This window comes from Narcine bancroftii, chromosome 4, assembly GCF_036971445.1.
Source record: "Narcine bancroftii isolate sNarBan1 chromosome 4, sNarBan1.hap1, whole genome shotgun sequence".
NCBI classification, from domain to species: domain Eukaryota; kingdom Metazoa; phylum Chordata; class Chondrichthyes; order Torpediniformes; family Narcinidae; genus Narcine; species Narcine bancroftii.
The window spans coordinates 258,997,579-259,022,412 of NC_091472.1; the positions used below are offsets into that span (position 1 = coordinate 258,997,579).

At 38.3% G+C, this 24,834-nt stretch overlaps 1 protein-coding gene across 1 annotated transcript in view; it reads right to left on the reverse strand.

The window, feature by feature from the left end:
• Nucleotides 1-24,834, reverse strand: part of LOC138762456 (contactin-associated protein-like 5) — a 762,501-nt gene that overhangs the window by 156,208 nt on the left and 581,459 nt on the right. The gene's annotated exons all lie outside the window — the stretch shown is intronic.

The following is a 24,834-nucleotide window of genomic DNA, read 5'->3' on the forward strand; positions in this document are numbered from 1 at the left end:
TACAGGAAAACCTTAAACCAAACAGCATGAACATCAATTTTCCAAATTTAGGTAGCCCCTACCCTATTTGTTTCCATTGTTTCCATCTTTACTTATCTCTGAACATATTTTCCTCTTATTTTTCTATTCTCTTAAATGTTTATCTTTTCCTCTAGGACTTCTCCCTTTGGATGGATCTCCATCCCTCTCACACGTTCTGTCTGATATCCTATCACCTCTTGGACCCTTCCCCAATTTAATTCCCCTTTTATATATCCCCTTTTCTTTTTCTTCCCAACCAAGTATCCAAACCCAAAATGTTGAGTGACATGGCTGCCGTCTTAAGTGCTGAGTTCTTCCAGCCATTCTTTGTTTACTCAAGATTCCAGCATCTGTCATCCTTGTTAAGCATTGAGGCTTTGCAGAAAGGATACTGATGATTCACCAAGACATTTTCTGGGATAGAACATTTCAATTATGAGAAGAGATTACAAATATTGAGTTTGCTTTTCTTGGAGTAGAGAAGGTTGAAAGGCAATCTCTATATAAATGGTTTGAAAAATTATGTGAAACCCATATAGGGTGGATGGCAAGACACCTTTCCACGTGGCAGGGATATGTAAAATCAGAGGGCACGGGTTTAAAGTGGGGAAAGTCTTGAGAGGGATAGATAGAGTAGATTTGGATAGACTTCTTCCATTCAGGATGGGGGAGTTTCAAACAATAGGACACGAGCTGAGAGTAGGGGGAAAATGTTGAGATGCAACACAAGGAGAAGCTTCTTTACTCAGAGAGTGGTGTCTGTATGGAATGAGCTTCTGGTGGAGATGGTGGAGGCAGGTACAATGTTATCCTTTAAGAAAAGTTTGGGTAGTTATATGGATGGAAAAGGTACAGAGGGTTAGGGGTAGAATGTAGGTCAGTGTAGCTAGGAGAGTATAAATGTTTCAGCATGGACAAGAAGGGCAGTAATGGTCTGTTTCTGTGCTGTAATTGATTATATAACAAGAGATTAGAGGTGACCCGAGGAAGAATTTGTTTTGGGCAGATGTGATCTGAAATTACATCTGGATGCTAGAAGCATCTTTGGGTGATCATATGCATTGCCAAGGTATAGAAGGCTCCAAACCATGTGCTGGTAAATGGAAGAACATAGAAGGCACTTGATGGTTGGCTAATAACATCTCCTCACTGACAATCAACACAGTTTCATCTCAAGGCTGCTTAGCCCACAGCTCTACTCTCTGTACACCAATGATTGTGTGGCTAGGTACAATTCAAATGCCATCTACAAATTTGCCAATGGCACCACAGACATTGACAGAATCACAGATGACTGCAAGGAAGTGTACAGGAGGAAGATAGATCAGCAAGTTGAGTGGTGTCACAACAAACTTGCACTCAACGTTAGCAAAATTAAGGAGCTGATTGTGGGATGAACATCCTTCGTGAGCCATTCCAGATGCTGGTTATGACACAATTGGATAGTTTACCAGGCCACTTTAGAAAGCAGATGTGAATTTGAAGTCATATACAGACCTGACCACATAAAAACAAGGCAACATTGGAGAGGTTTAAGAGAAAAATTACTAAAATGATACCAGAATGAAAGGGTTAGCATATGAGGAATGATTGTCAGCTGTTGGATGGTACTCGCTGGAGTACAGAAGGATGAGTGGGGACCGCAGACACATTTCAAATGCTGAAAGGAATGGACAGAGTAGATTTGGCAAGGATGTTTCCCATGGTAGGGAGTGTACGACAGAGGGCATGATTTCAGGATGAAAGGACGTCAATTTAAAGCAGATATGAAAAACAATTTCTTTAGTCAATCTGTGGAACATGGCCACAGGTGGGTGTGGAAGCAAGATTGTTGGGTGTATTTAAGGCAGATTGAAAGGTATTTGATTAGTCAGGGCATCAGGAGTTATGGGGAAAAGGCTGGGGTGTGGGGCTGAGTGGGTGGATGGATCAGCTCATGATTAGAATGGCGAAGCAGACTTGATGGGTCTACTTCTGCTCCCAAATCTTGTGAAGACAACAAGCATCTCGAACCTGAAAAATGTATGACTGAGCTAAAGGATCTGGGACTCTGAACATCTCTCTGCAACTGATCCTTGACTTCCTCATCAACAGACCCTAACCAATGTGGACAGGCACCTTCACCTCCTCCACACAGGAGCACACTGAGACTGCATTATTAGTCCCGTCCTATTCCCTGTACACTCAATGACTGCACACCCAAGTTCAGCTCCAACAAATCTACAAATTTGCTGATAACACCATCATTATTGGCCCACAAATTGGAAGTGATATCAGAATACAGGTTGGAGAGCAAGAACCAGGCTGTATGCTGCCAGAACAACAATCTTGCTCTTAATGTTACCAAGACCAAGGAGCTTGTTTATTTTAGGAAGGAGACATTGAGGGACCATGCACCTGTATGCATTGATAGGATGGAGGTTAACTGTACATCCCTGTTTCAGAAGACTTTTCCTGGAGCTGGTCCATCCAGGCAACCATGAAATCAATGCCAACACCATTTACCTTCTTAAAAATTAAGATCCGATCAGGTTTATCATCAGACATGACATCACATACAATCCTGAGATTCTTTATCTGCTGGCGAGGCAGAATTACCACTTCTAGGTAGTGCAAAACAAAAACTACTCAACGTGCACACGTAAACAATTTAAGAAATGTGAACAAGCTGACTGTACAATACAGAGAGATTATAAGTGGATTGCCAAGGTTTTTTCACAGGACTGAAGTGGCTCACACCAGGGGGCATATTTTTAAGGTTCTTGGAAGTAAGTACAGGGGGAATGCAAGAGATAAGCTTTTCCCACACGCAGAGTGGCGGGTGAATGGAATGAGCTTCAGGCTGTGGTGATGGAAACAGGCACATTAGGATGTTCTATTGGGTTTGGGCATGGAGTCGAGCAAAATAGAATGTTTCGCAAACATGAAATTCTAGGCAGTTGTTAGTGTAGGTTATTAGGTCAGCACAAAATTGTGGGTCGAAGAGTCAGTACTGTAGATTTCAATAAACAAAATGAATACTGGGACTTGAATCCAATATTTTAAAAAAACAGATATCAGCTGAATTTCACAACTGATTTATCATCTCTTCGCACCAGCTAAGCAGGTAAACCTGAAAGCATGCAATATAATTAAATGCTTTAATTGATGAAAAACCTTAAAGCAATTTCAACCATGAGTGTTGAAGGTAACAGATATATGATGTTCTGAGGAAATTATTGGAGGCAAAGAGCAGTTTTATCAAGAACTAATGTTTCAAAAATCCTTTCTGAATTATGTTCTTGAATAGTTTTCTACAACAGCTGCATTTCAGAATCGTAAATAATAAGAGGTGCCTTTTCATTGTTGTTGAAAATTGTTTCATTAGGTAAATTGTTTGATCTTAATTGCATTAATCACAAATTGTTGACTGTAAGTGTGTGAATTATTCTGCTGTAGCGGCTCACTGGAGGCTTAAATCGAACTGGCTTGGGAGATTCTGAGTGACGTCCTTTGGAATGTGTGGGGGTGGGGGTTTAAAAAGCTGCCGGGGGACCGAGTAAATGACTTTTACTGAACTTTGACTTGACTACATCTGATCATTTTCTCGTTCTTCATTTCGCACTGCCACACAGCTGCTATGCTACCAAATTATAGCTTATTACAAAACATGAAAATTAGACTTGGTCTTTGTCAGAGGATTGTGTTTCTATGTGGCATTGTGGAATTGAACTCAAAAGCATGACTGAAAGAAAGCTGTCATTGTACAATGTGATAAAAAAACATGCAGGCTCTAAAAATCAATGATCCTGTTAATATTTGCTTAACGCACTGTTCTTCTGCACCTAGATATGTGCTCCTTGTGATCATAGGTTCAAACAGCCAGCTAATATGTGCAGCAAGAGAAAAATTTGCCAAAGGATCTCAGCAAGCCAAATAGCATCAGTGGGAGAAAACAAATGTCAACACTTTGGACCTTCACCCTCGTGAAGGGGTCCAGTCTAAAACGTTGACAGTTCTTTTTCTCCAACAGATGCTACTCGGTCTGTTGGGCTCCTCCAGCAGATACCTTGATGCTCCAGATTTCAGCACATACAGGTCTCTCCCATATCTCCAGTTGAATTGGGGTTCACAGGAATGTGGGAACAGAGGGTTGGTACAGGATAAAGGAAATTGTGCATCCAAGGTCAGGGATCATCGTTGGAGAGATCTTTTTACTTTTTACATTTTCTTATTTTTGCATGAGTTATTTCTTTAAAAAAATCTTATATTTATGCAGTGTGATTTGCACCTTGTTCTGTATAATACTACTGCTGCAAATTTTAAATTTAGACATACAGCATGGTAACAGGCCCTTTTGACCCATGAGCCCATGCCACCCTATTACATCCAATTGACCTGCAACCTCCAGTATGTTTTTAAAGGTGGGAGAAAACCAGAGGACCAGGAGGAAACCCATGTAGACATGGGGAGAATATACAAAATCTTTACAGACAGTGCCAGATTTGAACCAGGATTGCCGGCGCTCTAACAGTTTTGTATTAACCAGGCCACCCATTTTAGTTTTGCTTTTAGATTTTTTTCCATATGAACCTAGACAATTGCCAATATTCATCAGCTGCATATTCAGAAGGTGGAATCTTTTATATAGAGATGAACATTATAGTCTTTGTATAGAACAGGCACAGCAATGTGGACAGAATTCACAATTCCTCTATCTATGATGCGCTGGAAATTAGCAGAATGCTCAAAACTTCTGTTTAACTTTCTCCATTGAAGGGAAGCAATACATTGTGACTACTACCCACTATTAGCAATGCTTTGAGGACTGCTTTGATTGGTAGGCCATCTTCACCTATTGCTGGTTGTATGAATGAATGGTTGGACTTCACCCATGTCTGCCTTTTCTCATTGCCTCTATCTAGTCTATTACTGGAAGTTCTTTACAGCCAGATGTTCTGCCAAGTACAAAAGATGGATGAATCAATGCAAATCAAGTTCTACTTGTAACCTGTGTGTGGGTCAACGGGGAACATTTTACACAAAATATTTATCTTGTTCCTCATTGAAGCAGCTAATTGCAACTCAACAAATCTTGGTTTCTTAATCTCTTGGCTAAAATCAGAAGTAATATCCTTCAGGAATAACTCCGTTATGTTGGACAATCACCACTAAATAAGAAGCCAGCACATATATCCTTGAAATAATCATGAGATATCTTTTATTGGCAGACAAAAGACTCAGTTGATAAAATGTTTATCTTCTGATTATGTCAGAATTATAAACATTGACCACAGCACTTCAATAAGGGGCAGAAGGATATGAATCCAGTGCAGGCAAATGGGAATGGAGCAGATGGGCAAAATGGTTGGCATGAATGCAGTGGACAGATTGGCCCCGTTCTGTGCCATGTGACTTCATAACAGTATTTATTTCTAAACTCATTTAATCAGAAATTCATCACAAATACCAGTCCAGGAACAGTTGGAAACAAAAGAGCAAGTTCAAGCAATTTGTCTTCAATTATCTTATTAGTGGCATGGTAATAATATTATAATTATCTACTGTGTGGGAAAAAAATCTAACCTGACAGTAACAAAATGATATATTGGCTGATACCATATGCATCAACAATGTGGTAAAATCTGCTTTTAGGTATGATGATCAGCCACGATCTCATTAAATGGTATAGCAGACTTGATGGGCTGGATGGCCTACTCCTGCTCTCATTTTTTTATGTTCTTAATACAGAGCAAGAACATTTGCACAAGTGTTACTCTTTGATAAAAGCTTTCCACAAACTCCAGTTTTTTTTTTCCCTCTGTTGGTACAAGCAATGTAAGGGATCTCTGATCATATTACAAACAAACTATTGGTGTCCGACATATTCCAGCTGCATCTGCCCTAATTTTTTCAGCATCAATTTAAATCCATTCTCTCTAATTAATCCTGGAACTCATTGACACTGTCTACTTCAATTATCATCCACAGATATCTAATCTGCCTGCTATTGCCTTTTGCACCCAGAGCTCCATCTCATTTTCCTCCTTGGCACACGTATGTTCAGTTTCAATTTGTGTTTCTTGGTTGGCTTCAATCCCCATGAGATAATTCAACAAATGTTCTCCTCCTGGGTGTAAAGAGCTCTGTCAATCAATGAAATTGTCAAGGAAAAACTGGAGATGAAAGTGGCTGGCACAGATGCATGAAAACCAAAAAAAAAAATAGAAAAATAAAAGGAGAAAAAGTTGAAAACACTCAGCAGGTAAGGCAGCATCTGTGAAGAGAGAAACAGAGTTGATGTTTCAGGACACAAGTATTGCTCAGACCTGGAAAAATAAAAAAAAGTTGAGTTTGACCAGTCGTGATTAATCTCGCGACATGGGAATTTCTGTGGATATTTAAATGCAGAAAAACAATGAAGCTTTTCTTTTTTAAATTCTTTTATTTTTCACACAGTGAACCATATCAATCAAAATACAAACAAACATTTCCCTCTTAAATAAACACAGTAGCATTTTATCCCCTTTTCCCTCCCCCACCTTCCCTCCCCCCTTCCCACCCCCCTCCAAACCCGTTAAACATTCAACATATATAATACACTATACCTATTAAACAATGTCATCATACAGTGAAAATAAACAAGAAAATTGTGTCATCTACTTTTACACACTGGATCAAGTCATTTTGTCTTCTTATCATTTTATCATTTTAGGGTGTGGAGGTCCGCAGTGGGCCCTCTCTGTTGTGTTCCATGTATGGTTCCCAAATTTGTTCAAATAATGTGACTTTATTTTTTAAATTATATGTAATTTTTTTTCCAATGGAATACATTTATTCGTTTCCATGTACCATTGCTGTACTCTCAGGCTCTCTTCAGATTTCCAAGTTGACATTATACATTTTTTTGCCTCAGCTAAGGCTATCATAATAAATTGTTTTTGTGCTTCATCCAGTTTGAGACCCAATTCTTTACTTCTTATATTACTTAGAAGAAAGATCTCTGGATTTTTTGGTATGTTGCTTTTTGTGATTTTATTTAATACCTGATTTAGATCTTCCCAAAACTTTTTCACTTTCTCACATGCCCAAATTGCATGTTCTGTTGTTCCTATTTCCTTCTTACAGCAAAAACGTCTATCTGATAATGTTGGATCCCATTTTTAAAAAAACTTTTGGGGTGTGATATATAACCTGTGTAACCAATTATACTGTAATATACATAACCTTGTGTTTCTTATATTCTTCATAGTTCCAGAGCATAACTTTTCCCATGTTTCATTTTTTATGTTTAAACTTTTTCCCACTTTTGTTTGGGTTTATAGCTTATTTCATTATTTTTCTTCTCTTGCATCTTGATGTACATGTTAGTTATAAATCTTTTTATTATCAATGAGTCTGTAATCACATATTCAAAGCGGTTTCCTTCTGGTAATCTCAGTCTGTTTCCCAATTTATCCTTTAAGTAGGCTTTCAGTTGATGGCATGAAAACATTGTACCATGAGTTATTCCATATTTGTACTTCATTTGTTTAAATGTTAATAAATTATTTCCCAAAAAACAATTTTCTATTCTTTTAATTCCTTTTCTCTCCCATTCTCTAAAGGAAAGGTTGTCTATTGTAAACGGGATTATCTGATTTTGCATCAATAATAATTTTGGTATTTGGTCTTTCTTTTTTCCTTTCTAAGTGAATCTTCTTCCATATATTGAGTAAATGATGAGCTTTTATATAATACCAGCTTTTCATCCCACTTATAAAGTATATGTCCCAGTACCTTCTCCCCTATTTTATCTACCTCTATGTTAGTCCAATCTGGTTTTTCCCTTGTCTGATAAAAATCTGATAAATACCTTAATTGTGCTGCTCTATAATCATTTTTTAAGTTTGGTAACTACAAACCACCTTGCTTGTAATTATCTGTTAATTTATTTAATGCTATCCTCAGTTTCCCCCCCTTTCCATAAAAATTTCCTTATTATTCTCTTTAGTTCATTAAAGAATTTCTCTGTTAAGGGAATTGGTAACGATTGAAATAAGAATTGTATCCTTGGGAAGACATTCATTTTAATGCAATTTTACCTCCCTATCAATGTTAGTGGTAATTCTTTCCAATGCAATTTCTTTATTAGTGGCTGATAATTTAGTTTGTACAGTTTGGCTTAAGTTATTATCTAACCTAATACCTAGGTATCGGATTGTTTGTGTTTGCCATTTAAATGGTGATTCTTTTTTAAAATTCTGTATAATCCGCATTACTCATTGGCATTGCTTCACTTTTATTTGCGTTTATCTTGTACCCCAATATTTCTCCAGATTTCTTCAATTTCTTATGTCATTCTTTTATTGATATTTGTGGTTCTGTTAAGTATACTATGATGTCATCTGCAAATAAACTGATTTTATACTCCTTCTCCTTTATTTTTTATCCCTTTTATTTTATTTTCTGTTCTTATCAGTTCTGCCAATGGTTCTATTGCTAAAGTGAACAGTGAGGGAGATAGTGGACATCCCTGCCTAGTTGACCTACTTAATTTAAATTGGTTCGATACATATCCATTTACTGTCACCTTCGCCAATGGTCCATTATATAATGCTTTAATCCAATTAATATACTTTTCTGGTAGATTGAACCTCTGTAATACTTTGAATAAATAATTCCATTCTACCCTGTCAAAGGCTTTTTCTGCATCTAAAACAACACCCACTGTTGGCATATTATTTCCTTGAACTGCATGAATTAAATTTATAAATTTACAGACATTATCCACTGTTCGTCTTTTCTTAATAAATCCAGTTTGATCTTGTTTTATCATTTTTGGTACACAGTCGGCCAATCTGTTTGCTAATAATTTTGCTATTATCTTTTAATCTGAACTAAGTACAGATTTTGGTCTATATGATGCTGGTGTTAGTGGATCCTTCTCCGTCTTTGGTATTACTGTAATTATTGCAGTCTTACATGAATCTGGAAAGTTTTGTGTTTCTTCTATCTTGTTCATTACTTCCAGGAGAGGTTTTATAGAATTTTATTGGGAATCCATTCTCTCCAGGCATTTTATTGTTCTGCAGATTTTTAAATATATCCTGTACTTCCTCTATTTCAAATGGTTTTATCAGCTTGTTTTGCTCCTCTTCTTGCAATTTCGGCAGTTCAATTTTAGCTAAAAACTCTTTTTTATTATATCATCTTTCCCCTCGTTCTCAGTTTGGTATAATTGTTCATAAAATTCCTTAAAAGTTCTCATTAATCTCCATTGGATTATATATAATTTGTTTGTCCTTTTTCCTTAATGCCAATACAATTCTTTTAGCTTGTTCTGTTTTAAGTTGCCAGGCTAATATTTTGTGTGTTTTTTCTCCTAGCTCATAATACTTTTGGTTTATTTTCATTATGTTCTTCTCCACCTTATACATTTGTAATGTTTCATTTTATTTTTGTCTGCCAAAAGATACAATTTTGTTGTATCTTCCCTTGTTGCTAGTTCTTTTTCTGTACTTACTATCTCCCTTTCCAACTGTTCTATTTCCCCATTGTAGTCCTTTTTCATTTTAGTTACATAACTTATTATCTCCCCTCTAATGAAGGCTTTCATTGCATCCCATAATATAAATTTGTCTTTCACTGATTCCGTATTTATTTCAAAGTACATTTTAATTTGGTGTTCAATAAATTTTCTAAATTCCTGTCTTTTAAGTAGCATGGAGTTTAATCTATATGTTCTTGGTGGGATGTCCTCCAGTTCTATTGCTAATAACAGGGGTGAGTGATCAGATAGCAATCTTACTTTATATTCAGTTTTCCCAACTCTCCCTTGAATATGAGCCGACAACAAAACATATCAATCCTTGAGTATGTTTTACGCCTTCTCGAATAATATGAGTATTCCTTCTCCCTTGGGTGCTGCCTCCTCCATATATCCACAAGTTTTATTTCCTGCATTAATTTAACCATGACTTTGGCCACTTTATTCTTTTTGCTCTTTTTGTCCAGTTTTGTCCAACATTGGATCCAAATTAAAGTTAAAATCCCCTCCTATCAATATATTCTCCTCCGTATCTACAATCTTCAAAAAAAATCTTGCATAAGCTTTTGATCCTCTTCATTAGGTGCATATATATTGATCAAATTCCAGAATTCTGAATATATCTGACACTTTATCATTGCATACCTCCCTGCTGGATCTATTATTTCCTCCTCTATTTTGATTGGTACATTTTTATTTATTAATATAGCTACACCTCTGGCTTTTGAATTATATGATGCTGCCGCTACGTGCCCTACCCAGTCTCTCCTTAATTTATTATGTTCCACTTCAGTTAGATGCATTTCCTGCACAAAGGCTATGTCTATTTTTTTCTTTTTTCAGGAAATTTAATATCCTTTCATTTAATTTGGTTATGTGTTCCATTAATATTTATAATCATATAGTTTAACATGGCCATCTCATATTCTGTTTACAAGGAAATTATTCATATTTCTGCTTCCTCACCACCACCTTTCCCCTTTTCCCCATTTTCATTTCTCAGATTTCCCTTTTTGAACTCAATGTATTTCAACGCTTTTAAAACATAAAATACTTCAACTCACACATCTAAAATTCCCTTAACCCCAAATGTCCCCCCCCCCCCCTCTGAGTTTCCCCTTGTTGGGCAACCATAACTCCCCTTTCCATTTGGATTGCGAACCCACTCGCAAGCGTCAACTGATTTCGCAGTGACTGTTATTCTCTCCCACCCAATCCCCTCCAGAAAAGACTTTTAACTTCACATATAACAAAGTTCACCATTTTTTCCCCTTCCTTTCTACCCTTTCTTTCCCTTCTTGTGTTCTTATTTTTACATCTCTTCATCTCTCCCTCTGTCCTGCAGGCGTTCTGCAAATTCTCTTGCTTCCTCCGGATCCGAGAACAGTCTTTTTTGCTCCCCGGGATAAATATTTTAAGCATAGCTGGATATCTTAACATAAATTTATAACCTTTTTTCCATAGGATCGATTTTGCTATATTAAACTCCTTCCTCTTCTTTAAGAGTTCAAAACTTGTGTCTAGGTAAAAAAAATATTTTTTGACTCTTGTATTCCAATGGTTTTTTGTCTTCTCTAATTTTATTCCTTGATCTCTCCAATATATTTTCTCTTGTCGTGTATCTCAGAAATTTTACTAAAGCAGATCTTGGTTTTTGCTGTGTCTGTGGTTTCAGAGCTAGTGTTCTGTGTACCCTTTCTATTTTCATTCCTTCCTGTATTTCTGGCATTCCCAGGACCTTTGGGATCCATTCTTTTATAAATTCTTTCATATTTATGCCTTCTTCATCTTCCTTTAGGCCCACTATCTTTGTTTTTTCGCCTACTACAGTTTTCCAACATATCAATCTTCTCAGCTAACAACTCTTGTGACTCTAACTTTTTTGTCACTTTCTTCCAATTTTCCTTTGAAGTCATTCACCTCCATTTCTGTAGCTGTTTCTTGTTCTTCCACATTTTCTAATCTTTTCCCTATTTCTATCATGACCAGCTCTAATCGACTCACTTTTTCTTCTGTACTTCTCATTTTTCTTTTCATTTCACTAAATTCTAATGTCAGACATTTTTTTAATGCTCTCATTTGTTCTGGAAATTTTTTTAATCTGTATCTGTCCATCTATTTTACCTTCTATTTCTCTGTGCAGAGCTTGGTTGTCTTCTTCCTCTTCTGTGTCTGCACCTGTGTTTGTGTCTTCTACTTCTCTTCCTTGTATCTGTGTCTCTTCTGACTTTCTTGTTGAGTTGCTTGCCTCACTTTGGTGGGCTTCTTCTGGCTTGGCTTCTTGTTGTTGGTCCTCTTCTTCTGGGCTAGTCATCTGTTGGGCCTCCTGTTGCTTTCCTATCACTCCCACTCCTGTCGCTTTCCTTTTCTTCCAGCTGAGAGCCCTGGTGTCGGGCATCCCTCAGCTGGTCGTGTGTTTGCTCACTCCTCAGCTGAGTCCCCCTCCCGTCGGTGTTCTCTTTTTCTTTAGTGAGCACACTGCGCACTTTGGTTTGGCTCAGAGAGCTATTTTTGAAGTCCAGCAGTCGGGAGGTCATGGTTCTGCGGGGTCATCACCAACCTTGGGGAATGGACTCTTTTCTCCACCACGGCTCCCTGTTTGTTCATGCAGGTAAGGCCTTCTGCTTCCTCTTCCGGCGTCCTTTCTTTTTTTCCCCGTTGTTCTTACTTTTTCCTTCTTGGGTGCCATTTTCTCTCTTTTCCCCACAACTTTCTTTTATTTGTTGTGTTTTGTGTTTCTTGAACTTTGTATTTTCTTCACTTTATTTCTTCTTTTCTGGAGAGGGCTAGTATTCTCCTACTGGCCACTACTCCATCACGTGAGTCCCCTTTTGCAATTAAGCTTTTCCACAGTATTTTGGTAGACAGGACAGTAAAATGAATTAAGCCAGAACTGTAACATTAACTCAGTTTCTCTTTTGTTTGAATTGTAACTTTAACTGTTTCTCTTCGCAGAGGTAAAACCTGACATGATGAGCGCTGGTGGTATTTTCTATTTTTATTTATGTTGCATCTTGACTGGAAGATAAATTTGAATTTGTGTTTTATTTTTATTCCATCAAAAATAGATCATTATCTGTTGTCTCAGCCCATCATGCAAACCAGGGTGGGGGCTATGTTGCCTCCAAAGGAATCCCACCAGACATATCTTCCTTCACCCTCCCCTCAGGATTCATTCCCTCTGTGACTCCCTCATCCACCGGTCCCTTCCCACCAGTATGATATTGGGAGAAAACAAGAGCACCCAGGGAAAACCTACACAGATAATGGGAAGATCATTAAAAACTCCAGACTTTCAATGGTGGATTCAAACCCGGGTCACTTCCACTTTGTGGCATGGCACTAACCACCATGTTAACTGTGTCAATAAACTATTCTATCCTATTGGTGTTGGTGGTGTGGAATGTTCAGCAAAAGGAGGTGCATAGCCTACAGGTCACCCTTGGGCCAGATGTAGTACCTACTTAGCTTCCCAGTCAGGGTAATGTGAAGCCATGGATTGCAGACGGTGGATGGTTTTTAGAAGCAGGATCTACAAATTGGAATTTATGGTTGTGAAACTAAAAACATTGGGCAGATCAATCTGCTGATCAATGGCCACGGTAACCGGTCCAGTTTGGACACTGCAACTGAAGGAGGAAATGGGAAACTATTTGAGTATTTTTCCCTTGTGCAATCATGAACTCAACATCAACTACAGTCTCAGCTCAAAGGAGAATTGAGAGGCAGCAACTACAATTCAGAAGATTATGACGGATAGAGAGACATGATCACCCATACCGAATGGCAAGGCACCTGAATGATGATTCTATCCTACCCTAATGTTGGAAGCTTGGAACAACATACATACCATTTTGGATTTGAAAACCCATCACCTGACAGCTTAGACAATCTATTTTATATTTTCAAATTTGTGAAAACCATAATTCAATTCTGAATTCCCAAATGGGTTTGAAATTTGATTCAACTGTTCCGCTATCTAGAGCAGTTATTCTCCACTTTTTTGGCTATGGCTCCCTTAGGATTTTGCTCAAAATTTATGGCTCCTTCCCTGTGACGTTTAGGTTTCTTCCGTACTTCTCTCCAACTGACTACATAAAAATATTTAAAATTATTGTTATGTGAGGTGAAAAGAAAGAAGGCTTTATTGAAAAACTGCTGTGGACCCTGGATGGTGGATGGGGGGTGCGGTGGAGGTGTAGAGCCTACATAGAGAATGACTAGTCTGCAGTGCAGTCTTGCACTGTAACTCACTGACATTGGGGTATTCACAAAATGCTTGGAACTCCTTCGTCAACCCCAGGGTATCCCAAAGCATTGAAATGTACATTATTGGTATTACAAACACACTCACTAAATGATATGAAAAATGCAATTAATGGAAATCATAAAACTGCAGGAAAATATTAGAACATGTTTAATATTTTCATTACATTTATTTGATAATCTAACACATTTACATGGCCACTTTAGATATCAGGCCATAATATGTAGGAACAGAATTTTATATTCCGTAAAATGCAGAAAAAACTTACCCTTCATTGTGGTTTATTATCTTACTCCTAATACTATGCAAACTTCAAAGACAGTCATTTCAACTGTTTCTCTAGCTGAATTAGTCTTGATTCGCCCATTCCATAATGGGCAATGATACCGGTGTACCTGGTAGGGCACTGAAAATCAGTGCCAATCAACTAGCTGGAGTGTTCATGGACATTTCCAACCTCTCATTGTGGCAGTCAAAGGTTCTCATTAGCTTCAAAAGGGCATCATTCTTCCCAGTGCCCAAGAGTAGGGTGAGCTGCATCAACAACTACTGCCCAGTAGCACTAACTTCTTCTGTGATAAAATGCAGCTCTGGTTGCCCAGTAGCAGGAAAGATATCAATAATTTTGAAAGAGTGCAGAAAAGATTTACTAAGATATTGTCAGATATTCAGGAGTTGAGTACCAGGAAAGATTAAATAGGTTTGGATCGAAGAAGGAGGAGGGGAGACTTGGTAGAGGTTTATAAGTTTATGTAGGATATAGGCAGAGTAGACGCAAGTAGGATATTTCCATGTAGATTGGGGAGATAAATAAGAGGTCCTAGCTTTAGGCTGAAAGGGGAGAGGTACAAAGGGCACATTCGGGGAATTTTTTTCACTCAGAGTGGTGGGAGTTGCCATCTGATGTAGTGAATGCAGATTCAATCTCGAGTTTTAAAAATAAATTGGATAAATACATGGATAGAAGAGGTCTGGAGGGGTATGGAATGAGACCAGGTCAGTTGGACTAGTTATTTTTATTGTTCGGCACAGACCAGAAGGATTGAATGGCCTGTTTTTCTGTGTGTAATATTCTATGGTTTTATGGAGAGGGTGGTCATGGCCAGAATTTACACATGCTCAAGTAAAGATATGGACCCACTATAATTCGCCTATTATCACAACCCCTTCATTGCACATGCAATATCACTGGCTCTCCACTCAGTTCTGATTCACCTTGAACAGCAATTCATACATATGGCAGCTCTTCATAGACTACAACTCAGCCTTCAACAGCATTATTCCCTCAGTGCTTGTCAAGAAGATACAAACACTGGGCTCTGTACCCCACTCTGCAACTGGATCCTTAACTTTCTCTTTGGAAGACCAGTCAGTACAAATTGTAAACAACTCCTTATCCTCACTGACCATCAACACAGGTGCACCCCAAGGATGGGTGCTTAGTCCACTGCTCTACTCATTATACACCCACGACTGTGTGGCCAGGCACAATTCCAATGCCATTTATAACTTTTCCGATGACCCCACACTTGTAGGCAGAATCACAAACTGAAATGAGGAAGTGTATGGGAGGGAGATAGATCAGCTTGTTGAATGGTGCAATGACAATAACCTTGTGCTCAATGTCAGGAAAACCAAGGAGATGATTGTGACTTCAGGAGGAAGTCAGTGGAACATGACACAGTCCTCATTGAAGGCTCAGTAATGGAGAAGGTCAAGAACTTCAAATTCCTGGGTGTCAACATCTCTGAAAATCTGTCCTGGAGCTTCCAAGTTGATTCAATCACAAAGAAGGCTTGCCAGCGGTTATATTTTGTGAGGTGTCTGAAGAGATTCAATACATCACCGAAGACTCTCGTAACCTCTACAGGTGTACCGTGGAGAGGATTCTGGCTGGTTGCATCACTGTCTGGCATGGAGGCACCAACTGTCAGGACAAGAATAAACTCTAGGGTCGTTAACTCGGCCTGTGACATCACAGGCAACAGACTTCACTCCATCGAGGACATCTACACGAGCAATTGTCTTAAAAAAAGCAGCCTCTATCCTCAAAGACCTTCACCATCCAGGCCATGCCCACTTCACTCTGCTACCATCAGGAAAAAGGTACAGGAGCACTCAGCTGCACAAGGACAGCTTCTTCCCTGCTGCCATCAGATTCCTGAATAATCAATAAACCAAAGACACCGCCTTATTTTTCATGCACTATTATTGCTATTTTAATTTTATTTTTTTGTAGTAATGTCGTAAGATGGTTATAACATATATGTTTGCACTATAATGCTGTCACAAAACATCGAATTTCATGATTTGTTCATGACAAGAATTCCTAATTCAGATATGTAGATTGATCTACATACCACAGTCTGCTCAAGCTTCCCACAAGATTTATCTCACCCTCTCTTTATCCTCAGTCATTAGGACTCCACAGTAGGAGAGAGCCCAATAAAAATAAAACGCTGTTATCATTTGACAACTTCATCCACATATGACCAAGCAAATAAATTCTTCTCCCAAATCTTCTCATTTCCCATCTTTGCTCCTTCTGTTAGTTCCTCCTTAAATCACTCTATACTTCGAATGACCTCCAAATATCTCCCAATTTTGTTCATCACTTTATCTTCCATTGGTTAATATTATTGCTTTTCATCTTTTGCCATGACATTAGAGATTGCCTTTCAGCCCTTTGAGTTGATAGTCATTCACAAAGAAATTTGATTTTCCCACTAATTATCGTCATCCCATTCATTCCAGCACCCACCTACATTGAGGAAATATACAGCAGACAATTAACCTGCCAAATATCACATCTTCTCAATGCAGAAGGGAAGCAGAGCCGCTGGAACAATCCTGGATGGTCACAAGGAGAGTGTGCAAACTCCACGCAGACAGCATTTGACATTGAGATTGAAGCCAATTCACTGAAACTGGGAGGCAGTAAGTTCTGCTGGCTGTATCAAAGTGCTGGCAGTGAAAAATCCTGTACCTCTTCCTTGAAGGTAGAATCTCAAAGATAACGTGGCCTTGATGGTAAGAGTCCTTACTGATTCTCTGAAGCATCTTGAAGCACCACTCCCTGTAAATATCATCAGTAATCTTCTCTACAGTTTTAATCATTGACCTCTGATCTGTTAGTGCAACACTATTACAATACCAGTGACCTGGGTCCAAATCCAGCGCTATCTGTAAGGAGTTTGTTTGGTTTCCCCATGTCTGCATGGGTTTCCTCCATGTGTTCTTGTTTTCTCCCACCTTTCAAAACCAACATATCGGGGTTGTAGAATGATTGAGGCATTTGGGCAGCGTGGGCTCGTGGGTTGGAAGTGCCTGTTACCATGCTGTATATGTCTAAAGTTAATCTGCAAACTGAGGGAAGGGATATCAGTGTACTTACATCTGTACACATTTTCAGTAAATTATTTTCACAAACACATGATTTAAATTGGTCCTGAAACCTCCTAACATGTTAAGATTGAAAGGTACTGTAATTTCACCTTTGAGATCTAGCCATATCCACGCTTACATCTGCCTGCTATGGATCTAGCACTCATTTAGCATGAATGCATTCTTTTGTAGCTTACACTCACCATTAATTAAATTTGCTAACTTGACACCTTCAAACGTAACTGTACAACTCTAATAAATCCATCAAGTGATTAACCTGGTAAAATATTCTATCCCCACTTGGGTATCCTACAGACAACCCTGCTCTCAGTTCTAAATATTCGCTTGGTTACATGAGCTAAACATGTTTCATATTGGTTTGCTGCAGTCACATACATACCTTCATCGGGAGCGTTGCCAGCTGCCACTGATGACGTAAGCAATGTGACACGTGAGTAATGGCAGGTGTGTTAAGGGTAAAATATAGGTGATGGATTTCAGGAGGGAGAGAGAGAGAGAGAGTCAATGAGAAGGTCAGAGGAGTTTGGTTGGTGGTGTTTGGGGAGATGAAAATGCAATGTTGTGTCTAGTGAATAAAGAAAGTCGACATCATGATGTGCTGTAAGAAATGAGTGAGTGTATTCTTTATTTATTTGTAAGCTGTATAAATCAGTGCTGTTATAGCATCTACATTTTGTTGATTTACTCAGGCACCACCTTTTACAAACTGTATAGAATATGCTAGGATTACTATACATGAGTGATCAGCAATACAACTTACTCTGTCTGCAACACTCATTGACCAATCGATATTGCAAGGTTAGCTCAAGTTCCACGCACACTGCCTTTTGCAAATAATCTTTGGAGGCCATCCAGAAACAAAAAGGATAGCTGCAGTCAGCAAACTAAAGTTAGAAAAGAAAAACTAAAGGGATTACTTCTTGTTAAATTAACATTGCCTTTGGTTCTTGAAGAAAAGAATAGAGATCATAAAAAAATAGGGGACTGACTCAGCAAGAAACAAAAAAAAGATGAAAGTGGAGAGAAGAAACTTACTTCATTTGGACTCAACAACCTGTTTATTAACTGTATACTCAACTTCCTAATGGAAAAATCTGGGTTGGTAGCAGAATATCAAGCATTGTCACCCTGAGTACTGGCTCACCACAGGTCTTGTGTGCTCAGTCTGCTCCTGTTCATGCTACTAACCCGTAACTACATAGCTAGATCAAGCTCCAACAGTGTCATTAGAAAAAACGATGGGTGAAAATAGAGATGGATACAATGACAGAAATTAGCAGAGAAATTTATATATAAATGGGACTCAAAGTAATAATTGGTGTGAAAGAAACACTTTTGCTTAAACATTTGATTAGAATTTGGAATAAGATAAATAATGAAATTGGAATGAAAGGAAGTACATCACCTTATATACCTTTATTCAAAATAATCTCATACCATTTAAAGATAATCAATTTTTAAATATTTGGTCTCAAAATGGTATTAAAAATGTAGAAGACTTATTAACCAGGTCAATTGATGTCATTTCAACAATTAAGAGATAAATATGGAATAACTCTAAATATACTTTTCTGCTATCTCCAATTTAAAGGATTCTTGCAGTAAAAGATAGGTCCAACAATGTGCTTACCAAGTTGTAGTGAGTTGGAAATTCTTATTAGGAGAGGTAATACAAAGCAATTTATTTCTGCCATGTATCTCTTATTGCAAGTAGGTACTATTAAAAAGAGTTCATAAATCTAGGCACAAATAGGAGGCAGATTTAAGCATTAAAATTGATGAGAAAAGATGGGCAGATCTTTGTCAAGATATGACATTATAAATGTTAGATATTATTTAGTTCAATTATTTACATCAACTATATTTAACACTGCAAAAATTGCACAAAATGAAATCTGATTCAGACAAATGTTTTAGATGTGGTGAAGAAAATGGATTTTTTTTTTAAACATTCCATTTGGCCATGTTCTAAAATCAGAACATACTGGGTAGATTTAGCAAAGTTTTTTGAACAGATTACGGATATTGCTTTTTTCCACAAAATCCAGATTTATTTTTATTGGGAAACATTGAGGGAACAAGACCTAAATTAAAATGATCATTTTATCAAGTGAAATTTATTCAAATAGCAATAGCGGTAGCAAGGAAGTACATTGCAGTGACTTGGAAATCAGGTGCACATTTAGGTATGGGAAGATGGAACATGGAAATTCAAAGGTGAAAATTATATGTAATTTAAGAAATAAATATTCTACATTCTTACAAATTTGGAGCCTGTATATCCAATGTAATCTTCTTCCCCAAAGTCGCTTACTATAAATACTGTAAGATCCCAATGTTGATCCAATCATTTGTGCAATCCAGAATAATACTTAGTTTAGTTTTGTTTATATAGCACATTTAAAACAACATGCATTGACCAAAGTGCTGTACAGATCATAAATTACATCTCAACTTAAGCAGCTATTTAAACTGCAGTATAAAAAAAGGTACCCAAGGTTCAGAATTGTACATAGAACTCAAAATGCTTGCTAGTGAAAATACAACTTCAGCCTGGATTTAAGAGTTAAAGGAAGGGGGTGATTTGATGGAGGGAGGAATGTTTTCCACAGTTTGGGGGCAGCAATAGTGTAAGCGCGATCTCCAGAGTTTGCGATTTGAATGCAGAACAACCAAGTGCCCTAAATTGGCTGATCTGAGGGGTCTTGGAGTAGGGTATTAGGAGGTTAGCGATGTAGGAGGAGGCTAGTCCATTAATGGCTTTGTAAATGAACTGGAGAACTTTAAAATCTATGAGCCATACTGGCAACCAGTGAAGGGAGGTGAGAATAGGAAGGATATAGTCCCTTTTCATGGCTCCTGTCAGGATCCTTGCTGCCACATTCTGAACCAGCTGCAGACGGGATGATGACAACTGACTAATTCCTGTATAAAGAGAGTTAGAGTAGTCTAAATGGGAGAAGGTGAGAACATGGATACGTTTCTCGAGATCTTTCAGTACCAGGAATGATTTGATTTTGGCCATAGCTTTTTTACCATTTGACTTGTTTGTCAAGCTTGATGGTGGAATCAAATATCACACCAAGGGATTTGACATGTTGTTTAATGAGGGTGGATAAGTTACCAAGTGTATTGGCGATAATTTTGGTGGAATGTTGAGGGGGCCCCCAAATAGGATGATCTCAGATTTGCCTTTGTTCAGCTGCAGGAAGTTTTGAGCCATCCAGCGCTATATGTCCTCCAGACAGTCATTGAGGCTGGTTCTCTTTACTTGATTGTTGAGCTTCAGGGGGAGTTAGAGTTGGGTGTCATCAGCATAACAGTGGAAAGAGATGCTTTTTTTGGATGATGTGACCGAGGGGAAGCATGTACAAGGAGAAGAGAATTGGGCCCAGAATATAACCCCGTGGGACGCTGCAGGAAAGGGCATCAGACAAGGATGAAAATTTGCCCATGTTGACTGAGAAAGTCATATCACTGAGATAAGATTTAAACCAGTTCATGGCCGTGCCTTCAACACCGACCTTCTGCCAGAGACAATATATTAAAATAGCGTGATCCACAGTATCAAATGGTGCACTAAGGTCCAGGAGAATTAGAATGCCGAATATTCCTGAATTAGTGGTGAGGAGCTGTGATGGGTCTTGTAACCTGACTGGAATATTTTTTGGTATGTTGTTTTTGTGTAGGTAGGAGAACAATTGGCTAACAACAATTTTTTGAGGACCTTTGATAGGAATGGAAGTTTAGAAACAGGTCTGTAATTTTGGGTGTGGTGAGATTATTTTCAGGAGGGGCTGGACTACAGCACGTTTGAAACAAATTGGAACTGTCCAGGTGGCTAAGGAACTGTTAATAATAGGATTCTACGACTGGCTGTATCAAAAACATCCCTCAGGAGGAGAGTAGGGATACTAATGAGGGAACAGGTTGTCGGCTTCATGGCAAACACAATCTTTCTAAGGGTGGGTAGTGTGATTGGGCTAAAACAGTCCAGCTGTGGTACAGTTTGATTACAGGTGGAGAGGTAAAAAATTCTTCTCATTTGATAAGGAAAGCATCAGAGTTGGTATTAGGTGTAGGATCAATGATTGAATTGATAGTATTGACCTTGGGATTTTGAGAGTTGTTGGAAATTATTATTTTTCTCTTCTTTCTTCTTTTTTCTATTTTTTTCATATAACTATATATTATTCTATTATTATATGTTCTTTTAGGGGGAGGTTCAAGAGGGGGGGAGGAAGGGTAAGAGAGAAATCATGTAATCACTAATTTCAGTTTAATCAAATTTTGCTATGTAAAATTATATAATTACATGGATGGAAATTTTTAAATAAAATATAATAAAATGTTTTGGGTGCAGTCTGGATGCAAGTTCTCAACCCTGAAATGCCAACATGTTCATTTTTCTCCACAGGTGCTGCCTGACTATTTAATTTCCTCCAGTCACTCATTTTTGCTCCAGATTTCAGCATCTACAGATTCTTAGGTCTCTACCCTCTATCCGGCTCTGCTATTCAATAAAATAACAGTTAGTGGAAAAATGATGTTAAGGCCAATATTGCACCATCAGAATCAGTATCAGTATTGTCATGAACAGGTCCGAAAATTTGTTGTTTTGCGGCAGCCATTTGCAGTGCAAATGTGGCTATAAGCTATATTTCAAAAATAAATAGTTCAGGAAAATAAGAGAAAGTGAGGAAGTGTCTGTGGTTCATTGTCCATTTAGAAATCTGATGGCAGAGCCACCATAACCTTCAATCTTTAAAGGTTTGTCAAATATATACACAAAACCAGAAGACAGGAACAGAGTCAGGCCACTCAGCCGTCCAGTCTGCTCCACCATTCAAATCGAGGCTGATAGATTTTTCATTTCAACCCCATTCTTCAATATTTTTTCCACAATCTTTGATACCCTTAGGAATCAAGAACCTATCATACTTCCTTTTAAATCTACCCAATGACTTGGCCTCCACAGCCGTCTGAGGCAATGAATTCCACAGGGTCACTACCCTGTGACTGAAGAAATCTTAAATCTCTGCTTTAAAGACATGTCCTTTTATTCTGAGGACAGGCCCTCTGGTCCTAGACTCTCCCTACCTCTGGAAATATCTCTATATCCATTCTATTCAGCCTTTTCAATATTGGATACATTTCGGTGAAATCTTGTAAACATCCTTGGAACACTCTCCAGTTTTAGCAAATCCTTTCTCATATATATGGCTCAAAGTGCTCAGTATTCTCCAAATATGGTCTGACTGAAACCTTATAAAGCCTCAGAATACATGTTTATATTCTAGTCTTCTCCAATTGAATGCTAAAATTGCATTTGTCTTCTTTACGGCCAACTCAATCTTCAAGTTTATCTTTAGGGAAAATCCCAAGTCCCTTTGGACCTCTGCTTTCTGAATTTTCTCCCCATTTAGAAAATCATCTATTCCTTTATTACTTCTACCAAAGTGCGTCACCATACACTTCCCTACTGAAGTGAAACACAAAAGTCTGCAGATATAGTCACTGAAGTAAAATCTTAATGCTGGAGAAACTCAGCAGGTCAAACTGTGTACTTTATATAGCAAATATAAAGATACATACCAATATTTTGGGGTTGAGCCCTTCATCAAGGTCACCCTTCACCTCAAAGGGCTCTCTGCTTCCTGAACACGACCTTCATCTATCTGGAATCCTGGCCACAAAGCCATAAATGCCATCATCTAAATGATATGCATACAGCATAAAACATAGTAGACCTCTGTGGAACACCACTAGCCACCAGCAGCCAGCTAGAGTCCCCTCTATTCCCAATCTTTGCCTTCTGCCACTCATCCAATCTTCTATCCATACTGGTACCTTGTTCATTTTACCATGGGCTTCTATCTTGTTTTGCAGTACCTTGTCAAAGCCCAATAACTGTCTCTGAGATAGAGGAACCTTTACTATTGTTCCAAATGAAGCAGCATTATAATTTTTTTTCTGAACAGAATGTTAATTTTAAATCAGATTTAAGAATATGTGATAACACAAACTCATTAGAATCTATATTAAAGCCCACCTCTCAGGTGAAACAAGTCATTCCAACAATAATCCAGCTGCAGCCATTAAATATTGATCTAATTATACAAAACATTTTCTCCTTAATTACTTCAAAATTGTACATAGCCTTTTAAAAATAACCTACAATTCCAATTTATTCAGAGATTACTATTCTTAATTAACAGTAAGCAACTGTTTCTTTTTTCTCCCCCAAAGAGTTAATGGAGTGAATATAGTTTAATCTTGTTGGTTGTGAAAACAGCTGTATTGTTGTCCTACAAGAGATACAGTAAAACTTTAATCTGGCCTCGATTTATTCAGTAACCTGATGGTTTGACATCTGGCTCTCACGATAGGTGGGAATGCGAGCTGTGGATCCGGTGTGCATCAGGATGTGGTTTAGAACTGCAGAGGGGAGGAATGTGGGGAGGCTGGTGATCTGACTTAGAACTAGAGAATGATAGAAGAGTACATCACTAAAATAGACCCTTCGACCCATCTAGTGGGTGCTGAACTATTATTCTACTTCAGCTCAATGACCTGTACCTGGACCATAGGCCTCCATGCCCCTATCCAAATTTTTCTGAAAAGTTAATATTGCGCCCGCAGTTACCACTTCAGTTGGAAAGTCGTTCGATTCTCTGTATGAAGAAGTTTCCTCCAATGAGATCCCTTAAGACGTCACCCCTAACCCATGTCTCCAATTCGGTCTCACCTAACCATCATTGAAAAAGCCTGCTTGCATTTACTCTGTGTCCTCCTTTTGAACACTGCAATTTTTAAATTAAAAATTTAGACATACAGCATGGTAACAGGCTATTTCAGCCCATGAGTCCCGACTGCCCCATTTACACCCAATTAACCCAAACCCCGGTACATTTTGAACAGTGGGAGGAAAACCAGAGCCCCCAGGAATATCCCACGCAGAGACGGGGAGAATGTACAAATTCCTTACAGACAGTGTGGGATTTGAACCATGGTCCTGATTGCTGGTGCTGGAAAAACGTTGTGCTAACCGCCCCATGGTGGTCAGCATGGAGAGGAGGGACTGAAAGTTCGTTTCTGTGCTGCACAATTCTATGACACTACTTGTATAGGCCCACCTTATATAGGACGACCCTGGAATTTCCACTTGTACAAGATGTCCCCCTAAATTTGGCACTTATCACTGACCAGTGAATGCTGCTAAAAGCCAAATCACAATATTTTATTAACAAATGATCATTTAAAGGTTTAAATTTTATTAGGATATTTTAAATTAAGCCACTGTTGGCTCCTATTACAACCTGTACAGTGCCGACAGCAGTTGGACGAGGCGGTTGGACCCTGCAGAGTGCTGAGACTTTGCAAATAATTAACAGGACATGCGTGAGAGTGCATCAGAGCCTGGCATAAGGACAGCTTCTTCCCCGTTGCCATCAGATTCCTGAATAGTCAATGAACCAAAGACAATGCCTTACTCTTCGTGCAATATTATTTTTATTGTAATGTTATAAGATGGTTATATGAATGTCCCCGCACTATGATGCTTCCACAAAACACCAAATTTCATGTCTTGCTCATGACAATAAATTCTGATTATATACTCCTGCACTGAAAT